The following is a 12,229-nucleotide window of genomic DNA, read 5'->3' on the forward strand; positions in this document are numbered from 1 at the left end:
TGAGGAAGCACCCAGTCAGTGCTGTTGAACAATTTGTTTCCTTTTTAAATTTGACAGTCTCGATATTATCCAGTGATATTAAGTCTGATTCACATAGAGGATCTGGCTTTTGAATTTTACCAATGCACTTTTGGTTTAGTTTATTGATGAACAGATGTTTGGGTCCTTGGAAGTTGTAATATCCTCTGCTATCTTTGTTCTCCCAAAGCTAAATAAGGTAGGGACACAAGACTGACTCTTACATATTCAAAATTATACAGCATTTACAAAGGGACAATGGGCGTGGTGGCCTACATCTGTAATCCCAGCACTTTGGGAGGCCGAGGAGGGTGGATCACTTGAGGTCAGGAGTTTGAGGCCAGCCTGCCAACATGGTGAAACCCCATCTCTACTAATAATACAAAATTAGCGGGGCATGGTGGCAGGTGCCTGTAATCCCAGCTCCTCAAGAGGCTGAGGCTGGAGAATCGCTTGACCCAGGAGGTGGAGGTTGCAGTGAGCCGAGATCTTGCCACTGCCTGCAGGACAGAGTGAGACTCTGCCTCAAAAAAAAAAAAAAAAGTAATAAATCAAAGTTTAGTCATCTAGCCTATAGAATGAGGACATTTAACAAAGCAAAGCCTTCGTAATGGCTTTCTCTGAGAGCTGAAACTTTCATTTCTGGTGCAAGCACTGAAGCTTTTATCATATGACTTTGCCACCAGAATGAGGACCAGTAGGAAATGGTTGATTAATTTGTCAAAATGGGAGGTTCCGAGAGGTCAAACTTACAAATTGTACTAACTTTAATAAAATATTAATCTTTGATTTAAAAAAAATTTGAAGGTCAAGATATGGTATAAAATCTTATTTGTTGAGTCTTCTTCGCTAACTATAGACTACAGATTATCTTCCATAATCTAGTCTAGTTTTCCTTTCTCTGCTCCCAAGGACAAGCACATTTACAGATAAGAATACATATGTCTAAACTAAACAATAGGCCTGTGATCATGCCAAGGTGCATGAAAGGAAGGACGCCTGATTCCGGGTCCAGTACTTTTGATGATGGTATCCGTTTGGGATCTGAAAATGCATATTTGTTTGGTTCACATGCAAAAATGTGGAATATCTGACAACTTGTGTGTTTGTTCTCTTTGTGCTACTTCTTGTATGATCAAGAATAGATTTTAATAATTTATAACTTTTGGCCTCTCTTTAATCCCTTCTATTATTTTATATTATTTACTAACAAATTGTCCTCTCAACAAAATGTTTAGTGCATTCTCTTAGAACATTATAGCTCATTATCAATGTTAACATCTCCTCCTCTCCAGGAAAATGTTCAATTTGCTATTAGAAATGACACAATTTACTGCAAGTTCAGAAAACCCATAATGATGGATAATGCTTCAGAGGACAGCCCTAGAGCAGCATTTTGCCCCTTGGGGAGTGTGTATCTGACATCTGACACACGGGCTGGCCTGGGCACATTTTTGGCCTTGAAATACTAAACTTGCTTGTTTAATGTTAAAATCTGGATTTATACAAAAAGTTAGTTTTAAAAGAGATCTTTAGAAAAAGTCTTAGCAAAAAGTAGAAACTAGTTGAGGATTATCTTGGGTTCTAACTGCTTCTACCTAATGTTTGAGTTCCCTTCCTCCTTTTTTCTTTGCTTTTTAGTAACCCTATTCCTATCAAATACCCAGTTCGTTCATTCTTTCTGTGATTTATCCAGTTTCCTACTGTATTGGACAAGACCTTCGCTCATATCAATGCTTAGAAATTATACGCCTTGTTTTCTCAAAATTCTTATTTTCTACTTGCTGAATGGATGAATTCAACAGTGATGACAGAACAACATCTACTAACTGACTCTTTCACACTCTAGTCGCACTTGAACTGGAGGCTACCTGTCACATTTTAGGTTTAGGTCCACAGAGCCAATACTTACTTAGAAGACCTTGATTTCTCTCAAGTGCAAACTGCTTCTCTGCAGATGACACTCTAGGACATGGCATTTGCTTTAAGAAGTGGCTTTAATGTAGAGTCTTCATGGTATGCTGTAAGTCTGTAACACACAATGGCAGTGAGCCATGACACATTTTGGAATCCTCCATCCCACCATGTAAGCAGCTAAGTGATCACCACAAGACTGGGAAGTAAGATAAAGAAAGGATGTATTAGAAAAAACACAGAGATTCAAACTGTACGAGACTTAGGTCATGGGTTTCAATAACTCGTCTTCTATACTTTCCAAACATTTTCTTTTTAAATATTTTGTTTTACAATATTTACAAGTCATGCAAGTGTCACAGAAAACAGAATATTTTTAGCATCCTTTTATCAGTTCCAGTCTGGCCCTTACATCTGGAAGTTTATTTACTTGTTTATGTGTGTATCAAAGCAATTCACGCCTATAGTTTAAAAAGAAAGAAAGAAAACAAATTGTATTAAAATCTTATAACAAATGTAAACTATTCCCTGCTTCACCCTTTCTCAATCTCATTTCCTGGAAGCATGTTTCTAATATCATTTGCTATTTCATAATCTATTTATTTTAGATGTTACTTACTGACTTCTTATTTTAAGAGGAGAGGGGAAATATCCTCTCTCCAGTTAACTATCTTTTTCCTCTAAAAAGTTACATCGTCATATTTGGTTGAAATATTGTTTAAGATGCCGGGCGTGGTGGCTCACGCCTGTAATCCCAGCACTTTGGGAGGCCGACGCGGGCAGATCACGAGGTCACGAGGTCAGGAGATCGAGACCATCCTGGCTAACACGGTGAAACGCCATCTCTACTAAAAATACAAAAAATTAGCCGGGCGTGGTGGTGGGCACCTGTAGTCCCAGCTACTTGGGACGCTGAGGCAGGAGAATGGTGTGAACCCGGGAGGCGGAGCTTGCAGTGTGCCGAAATTGCGCCACTGCACTCCATCCTGGGTGACAGAGTGAGACGCCATCTCAAAAAAAAAAAAAAAAAAGAAATATTGTTAAAGATTTGATTTATTTGACCTCGAAACGCTGCTTACTATTGAGCCAAGTAGTATACTACTTTTCATTCTTGTGTAAGTATTACTACTTGTTCTCTTTCCCCTGGTCCTTTTAGCCTCATTTCTTTGTTCATACTCTTTTTTTCTTAACCTTCATTTTCTCCTTCCTCTGACTACTTCTTACTCTGGAATTAGCAATTGCTAATTGGTTTTTATATGCTTAGATTTCTATATATCTACTAGAAATTTTTTTATATATTTGTCAAATCACTGTGAATTTTTTTCTGAATATTCCTTTTAACAGCCTTATTTCTCATGAAATGGACTAATAGTCCCTTTCTTTCTAATACAATATTAGTGAGTATAAGTTGAAGTTTTCTTCTGCTCCCTGTATTGTCCCTTTTTCTTGAGTACATCATAGTGTTTATTTATTTTGATTCTGTCTTTCATGTTGGAGCCTTTCCTATAATCTATGATGATCTTGGCTGCCATTCAGATTGAAAAATGTGTCACTAAGAAAATGACTGGAAGAGCCTATTTGCATGGAAAGAGCTTGTTATATGAGACAGCTGCACTCTAGAGTGATACAATAATAAATTGGCATTTTCATGTAGGCATGTAAATGTCCATTTCTATGGAGTCTACTCTTGGGACAATTCATTTCCTCCAAAATGGGATCCTTGCTATCAGTATGAAAATCCCAACCCACACAGAGCATGTTTGTCACTGGCTGTGTGGAACATGGGAAGGTATGTGGGTATCTAATCCTTCCTTACACAGACATCCAGTCAACGCCTCTGTATTCAGCCTTGAAACTCTCACCACTTTCCAGTTCACCTTGAGTCTCTCTTTGTGGGGTGAACAGCCTTGCAAATTTTCCCTGCAGAAATCTAAAGTTCAGGTTTCTTGTTTTGCTATGTCAGTTACCTATCCTCAGTCAGCTTTCTGTCTTCTCAAAATTTGGTAATATCTCTTAGTGGCTCCTGTCTCTTTTTTTTTTTTTTTTTTTTTTTTTTGAGACGGAGTCTTGCTCTGTCCCCCCAGGCCGGAGTGCAGTGGCGTGATCTCAGCTCGCTGCAAGCTCTGCCTCCCGGGTTCAAGCAATTCTCCTGCCTCAGCCTCCTGAGTAGCTGGCACTACAGGTGCCCACCAACACGCCCAGCTAATTTTTTGTATTTTTTAGGAGAGACGGGGTTTCACCGTGTTAGCCAGGATGGTCTTGAGCTCCTGACCTGGCGATCCGCCCACCTCGGCCTCCCAAAGTTCTGGGATTACAGGCATGAGCCACCACGCCCAGCCGGCTGCTGTCTCTTCAACCATTCTCTTTGTCTTTGAGGGTATATTCTTTAAAAAAATTCTCTACTTAATATTTTAGTGGAATTCCAAAGGCAAGCATATATAAAGATATGCGCTCAATTGATTGTTTTTAACTGGTTGTCCTAGCACATATATTGAATTGCCAAGAGAGGCTGGAGTAGCATCTATTTATTTCATGTCTTTATCACAACATTATAGGTACTTGTGTTATAGGTAGAAATAGATAACTTACTGTGTTGCGATAATACCAGATTATGCAAGGTGATAAATTGTCTTATAAGTTTAAGATATTTTCCATCTGATTATTATATTTATAATAAGACTAAAGTAATTAGAGACTGGGAAATAAAATTTTTCAATTACTTATATTTTGCATTTGGGGATAACTTTAAGAATACTCTGAAATCACAATCTATTCAAAATAAAAAAATCAGTTGCCACCTGTAAGTTCTAATTGATGCCAATTGCAACTATCTTTAATATCACACAACTAAAACCCATAGAAATAAACAGGAAATCAAAAGTAAATGCAATTTACTTATAAATAAAGGAAGTAAAGAAGAATTTTATGGAAAATATATTATGCCTACTAACATTCATAACCAACTTTAAATGTTGCATTTGTCCAAGCAGTTTCATTGTTCTCACATTGATTTTATAAGTAAAAAATGTTTGTTATAAATTTGAACTTAAAAGTAAATAATATAGCACTTTAACCTGTTTTATAAGATGAGTTTCTACATGAACATTCTGGTTGGAAAAAAATGTTTCTTGGTGAAAACAAAAGAGAGAAAAAGAAACAGAAAGGAAAGAATTTTTGCAAACCAGACAATGATCTTAAGTTCCTTTCCAGTTCTACAATTTTATCATTGTAAGTCTCTTAAATTACTCTGTTTCACTTCATCTGTAAAATCACAATAATAATACCTACTTTTACAGAATTATGAATATCAAATTAGGTACTGTATGGGGAGCTATAAATTCTTTTAGATGTGTAATTTATTATTAATAATCAAATCTGTGGAAATAAGAAAAGCAAAAAGTCCATGAAATTATAATAGAACATGCAATTTTCTCTTTCCACTTCTGATATTTATATACAGAGTTGTCCCTGTGTGTCTTCCTATATTTTTTAATCCTAACCTAAATAGTAGTGTAGCTTTAGTCACATGGTCAAATTACGTTTGCTGTCAAACGCTGCTTCCCGCAGAAGAAGCTCATGAGTATAATTATGCAGTTGTGCATTTTTATCAGTAGTGACATCCCTTTGCCAGAGGATTTCAGGCAAAACTGAACTCAGAAGCTGGAAGTCCTCTGTTGTAGCAGCTGAGCTCCTTCATGATATATTCACAGGGGGAGGCAAAGAACCTAACCATGCAAGTCTAACCTAAATGTTTATGAACACATCTTCTAATTTCATACCTATTTAATTTTTCAGTTATCATCTGTACCCTCAAAATACGTCTGTCAAGGGTATCAGGAGTGTGCGGATCAGGAGTGTTCACTGAGGCCGGGTGCGGTGGCTCACCCCTGTAATCCCAGCACTTTAGGGGGTCAAAGTGGGTGGATCCCTTGAGGCCAGGAGTTTGAGACCAGCCTGGCCAACACAGTGAAACCCTGTCTCTACCAAAAATTAGCCGGGCATGGTGCCATGCGACTGTAGTCCCAGCTACTTGGGAGGGTGAGGTATGAGGATCATTTGAACCCAGGGGGCAGAGGTTGCAGTGAGCTGAGATTGCTCCACTGCACTCCAGCCTGGGCAACAGAGTGAGACCCGGTCAAAAAAAAAAAAAAAAAAAGAAGTGTTCATTCAGTTGGTTTTTATGGCCTTCAGTGAATCTGCCAGAAATTCTGAACATATATACTCAATAATTTCAAATGTTCTTTGTAGTTTCTTATGTAGAAAAAATGGTAATAGGGCCGGGTGCAGTGGCTCATGTCTGTAATCTCTCCCAGCATGTTGGGAGACTGAGGCAGGTGGATCACTTCAGGTGAGGAGTTCAAGACCAGCCTGACCAACATGGTGAAACCCTGTCTGTACTAAAACGATACAAAGTTAGCTGGGCATGGTGATGCATGCCTGTAATCCCAGCTACACGGAAGGCTGAGACAGGAGAATTGCTTGAACACAGAAGGCGGAGGCTACAGTGAGCCAAGATCACGCCATTGTACTCCAGCCTGGGCAACAAGAGTGAAACTCTGTTAGCCCACAGCCAATATCATACTGAATGGGCAAAAACTGGAAGCATTCCCTTTGAAAACTGGCACAAGACAGGGATGCCCTCTCTCACCACTCATATTCAACATAGCGCTAGAAGTTCTGGCCAGGGCAATCAGGCATGAGAAGGAAATAAAGGGTATTCAGTTAGGAAAAGAGGAAGTCAAATTGTCCCTGTTTGCAGATAACATGATTGTATATTTAGAAAACCCCATCGTCTCAGCCCAAAATCTCCTTAAGCTGATTAGCAACTTCAGCAAAGTCTCAGGATACAAAATCAATGTACAAAAATCACAAGCATTCTTGTACACCAATCACAGACAAACAGAGAGCCAAATCATGAGTGAACTCCCATTCACAATTGCTTCAAAGAGAATAAAATACCTAGGAATCCAACTTACAAGGGATGTGAAGGACCTCTTCAAGGAGAACTACAAACCACTGCTCAATGAAATAAAAGAGGATACAAACAAATGGAAGAACATTCCATGCTCATGGGTTGGAAGAATCAATATTGTGAAAATGGCCATACTGCCCAAGGTAATTTATAGATTCAATGCCATCCCCATCAAGCTACCAATGACTTTCTTCACAGAATTGGAAAAAACTACTTTAAAGTTCATATGGAACCAAAAGACAGCCCGCATTGCCAAGTCAATCCTAAGCCAAAAGAACAAAGCTGGAGGCATCACGCTACCTGACTTCAAACTATACTACAAGGCTACAGTAACCAAAACAGCATGGTACTGGTACCACAACAGAGACATAGATCAATGGAACAGAACAGAGCCCTCAGAAATAATGCCACATATCTACAACTATCTGATCTTTGACAAACCTGACAAAAACAAGAAATGGGGGAAGGATTCCCTATTTAATAGATGGTGCTGGGAGAACTGGCTAGCCATATGTAGAAAGCTGAAACTGGATCCCTTCCTTACACCTTATACAAAAATTAACTCAAGATGGATTAAAGACTTAAATGTTAGACCTAAAACCATTAAAATCCTACAAGAAAACCTAGGCAATACCATTCAGGACATAGGCGTGGGCAAGCACTTCATGTCTAAAACACCAAAAGCAATGGCGACAAAAGCCAAAATTGACAAATGGGATCTCATTAAACTAAAGGGCTTCTGCACAGCAAAAGAAACTACCATCAGAGTGAACAGGTAACCTACAGAATGGGAGAAAATTTTTGCAACCTACTCATCTGACAAAGGGCTAATATCCAGAATCTACAATGAACTCAAACAAATTTACAAGAAAAAAACAAACAACCCCATCAAAAAGTGGGTGAAGGACATGAACAGAGACTTCTCAAAAGAAGACATTTATGCAGCCAAAAAACATATGAAAAAATGCTCATCATCACTGGCCATCAGAGAAATGCAAATCAAAACCACAGTGAGATACCATCTCACACCAGTTAGAATGGCCATCATTAAAAAGTCAGGAAAAAATAGGTGCTGGAGAGGATGTGGAGGAATAGGAACACTTTTACACTGTTGGTGGGACTGTAAACTAGTTCAACCATTGTGGAAGTCAGTGTGGCGATTCCTCAGGGATCTAGAACTAGAAATACCATTTGACCCAGCCATCCCATTACTGGGTATATACCCAAAGGACTATAAATCATGCTGCTATAAAGACACATGCACATGTATGTTTATTGCGGCACTATTCCCAATAGCAAAGACTGGGAACCAACCCAAATGTCCAAAAACGATAGACTGGATTAAGAAAATGTGGCACATATACACCATGGAATACTATGCAGCCATAAAAATGCTGAGTTCATGTCCTTTGTAGGGACATGGATGAAGCTGGAAACCATCATTCTCAGTAAACTATCGCAAGGACAAAAAACCAAACACTGCATGTTCTCACTCATAGGTGGGAATTGAACAATGAGAACTCATGGACACAGGAAGGGGAACATCACACACTGTTGTGGGGTGGGGGGAGGGGGGAGGGACAGCATTAGGAGATACACCTAATGCTAAATGACGAGTTAATGGGTGCAGCAAAACAACATGGCACATGGATACATATGTAACAAACCTGCACATTGTGCACATGTACCCTAAAACCTGAAGTATAATAATAATAATAAAAAATACGTATTTGTTTACAAAAAAAAGAAGACCATGCAGATATGCAAAAGGAAGAAAACAGAAAATACTCAAAATCCCCCCTTATCAGATGACCACTTTTGTACTTTAGTATTGACTAGAAATACAACCATAAGTGTTCATAAAGGCATTTAACAGAAATGATCTCATAGAGTAAGAAAAAAAAAAAAGAAAAAGAAAAACCGGTCATAGAACTTCTCTTTTGTTCCATTAGAATCCAGAAGTGATTTGCTAGAGAAGAAAGAATCTGTATGAGAAAATCTTACCCTCACTTTTGGGATCTATTAAAATCTACTACAAATATTTGTGAGTTATTGACTTCCACTATGAATACACGCACCATTTAACAACAGCAAAAATAACCATCTGGCATCAAAACAGTTCACAACCTGTATCCAGTTTTGAAAACATGTCTCACGTGGTATCTATATTATTGTTAAGTGGATATTCAAATCAAGGATCTGCTGCATTGTGGTGATATTCCTCCTGGATCTGTTTCTGTCCTGACATCATTTTGCATTTCCTTCCCTCTGTGAGTTTTGAGATATGTTTACTCTGTGATGTCTTGGATCTGTCCTTAATTGCTGGTGACATGTCAAATAGCAGACATAAGTGAGAAGGCGTCAGTGATGGGGGCCCTTTATATTCCATTATAAACTACCTGTTTATAATGGAAATCTATCAAATACAAACAGAAGCTGTAGTTGGCATTTTTTTAAAAAAGACAATAAAATTTCTGACTACCATAGGCTTGCCTTCTTTTCAAAAACCTAGGAAGGAGAAATCTCAGCACACGTGTCAATGAATAAGAACACAGCCTCCATGAGCGGACTCTAAATGTCTGTTTCACACAACAATTATGCACTGGCTTTAGGAGCCCGATATTTCATTTCAAAGACATTCCTGCAAAACTGTTCATTATTGATCCCAGAAGAGGAAAAAGAAGACTGATACAAGGACCACTCTGATAAGCGGACTGGTATTTAGAAAAGACGCCTGCTCTTCATACACAAAACCAAATGGCATCAACAACCGTGAAGAGGTCTTAACCATGACATATAATTCTATAAATGCTGTATTACTTAACATAGTAATGGAGGAGGGACATTCAGGTTAATAGCAATTTACCATATCACCAATTTTTAATTAAATAAACTATTAAAAGTTACTCAAAACTACACTATTTTATTTTTAGGGTTTTTTTGGGGGGCAGACTCGTGATTCAAAAGTTATATTCGGCTTTTTTAGTGCTTATTATAGACGTCATTATCATACACAGAAGTATAAGAAACTACCCATCACTAGGATCAGATAAACTTAATTACAGAAAATTAAATATCACTTATGGATAGTATTTCTCACCACAGGAAATCATTAGAAAAAGAAGTGGAATTAATTTAATTTAATATCTTTTTAAGCCCCTTAAAAGTGAGTCTCAGCCTTAATTGATGGACATATGGACACATATTCTCTACTCAAAGTATGAACCTCATTTAAAACTCATCTGAAAATTGACCACATGGCCTCTATTGCAGTAAGGGTTGCCCCGTTAGCTCACAGTGAAGTGCTTTGCAGTTTAGATAACTCTAATTATTCTCTATATATATGCTTACTATTAAAAGGCTTTCTTACAAGGCTTCTCTTTCTTCCTCCCTGTCTTCTAACATTTTTTTTAACTACATATATTATTTTAAGGGGTTTAAAAATAACTACTGGAAATTAGGTGACTAAATAAGGAAGAGAAGAAAACAAAAGGAAGGAAAATAAGAGGAATCGTGTGGCTAAGTCAGTAAGAAGAAGGCAGGACACAGATCGTGTGCACTTTCTACCAGGGAGGCTGCAACTGAGCTTCTGTGTTCCCAAAGCTAACAGGAAAATAGGATCAAATACTTGACTCATAGAGTACATTGTATAAATAACCATTTTCCAAAAAATGTGTAATTATTTAGGAACTGCAGCCTGAGAAATGTTACTCATAAACATCATTCTAAAGCAACTAATATACCAAGTGTAAATTAAATGGGAGGAGGGAACGAAACTTATTGCTACAGCATCATGAATGGTACCAACTGTGACCCTAAGACTTAACAATGGCCTTTTCTCTTCCTCTTTATCTTCAGTTCCAGTAGAATGGACTGAACTCAATAAATGCCACCAAGTGACTGATCAGTTGCCAAAAGTCAAAATTCTACACTGAGCTCCGAGTCAAATATAATTAGTGATCAAGGGGTCAGACAAGCACACTTGGTTTTCATGCTTACTAGAAAAGCGGTGTTCTAAGCAGCTAGCTCTTCAATCCCAGACATCATCAGAACACCAAAGCAGGAAATATTGGCGACTTTGTGAATTTGTGAGCGCTACTGGTAGATTTTGAAAAAATAAAGTGGCCTCCCAATAACTGGCCATAGGTTATTAAAAGGGAAAGATCATATGGCTGTGCTTTTTTGGGGCTTTACATTCATGAAAATCTTTACATTTAGACTTGTCAGGGTATCTTTGAAGGAAGCCATCAATGTAGTCAGCATATTTGTGTATCTTTGTTGAAATATTAAATATAGACACTTAAAATATACCACAATTTTTGTAACTTTCTTAGCTCTTTTTTACTTTTTACTATTCTATAAGCTTCAAAGATATACGTTGGACTTCTCTCAACTATTGAGAGGCCTTAGATAAATGCTAAGATTTAAAATTATGCTACATGCTCTCCCCTAGCGTCTTGAGGATTACAGCCACAGGTAATAGTCTAGTGATAACTAAACTGACTTAAACTGGAACAGGAATGTTCATATCAGTCTAGAGAACATTGAATTATGGACCTAGCAGTGATAGTGATGTGGTAGACCCAAAGGCACCAAATGATTCCTGTAGACCTCCTCAAACCTTACCAGAATTGATCTGTGTGACAAATAGCTGGCTGAAGTAATGGTAAAACACTTCTGAGAATAGATTATAAAAAGACTGCAAAAGACTGCAACTTCTACCTGGGTATCTCTCTCTCTCTCTTCCTCTTTCTCCTTCTCTCTCTGACTGACACACACACACACACACACACACACACACACACACACACAAATTCACCCCTGTGGAAAGCAAGCTAACAGATTGAGAGCAGCCTTATTGATAGTCCCACATTTTAAGAAACTGCAGCCCTCTAACAGCCTGTAATGAACTGAGGCCTGCCAACAACCACATGAAATAGTTCGGAAGCAGGTCTTTTGACCACAGCCAAGTCCTGGGATTACTGCAGCCTCATGAAATATCCTGAGTCAGAATACTCCAGCTAAGCTAGAAAAATATTGATTCGAAATGGAAATTTAAGTATATATATATTGTAAACCTGAGAACAACCACTAAAACATCTAGACAAAATGATATGGTAATAAATGCAATAGATAAATTAAGATGATATACTAAAAACCATTCAAAATAAACAGAAAGAAGATAGAAAAGGGGAGGGGGATAAACAAAAGAACAAACATCAAATAAATAATATTATAATTAAGTCTAAGCATTTACATTAAGTGTGAATAGTCTCAAAATGCTATTTAAACTACAGATTCTCAGAATGGGTAAAATCAATGACC

Source organism: Symphalangus syndactylus, chromosome 2 (genome assembly GCF_028878055.3).
Source record: "Symphalangus syndactylus isolate Jambi chromosome 2, NHGRI_mSymSyn1-v2.1_pri, whole genome shotgun sequence".
Lineage (NCBI taxonomy): Eukaryota > Metazoa > Chordata > Mammalia > Primates > Hylobatidae > Symphalangus > Symphalangus syndactylus.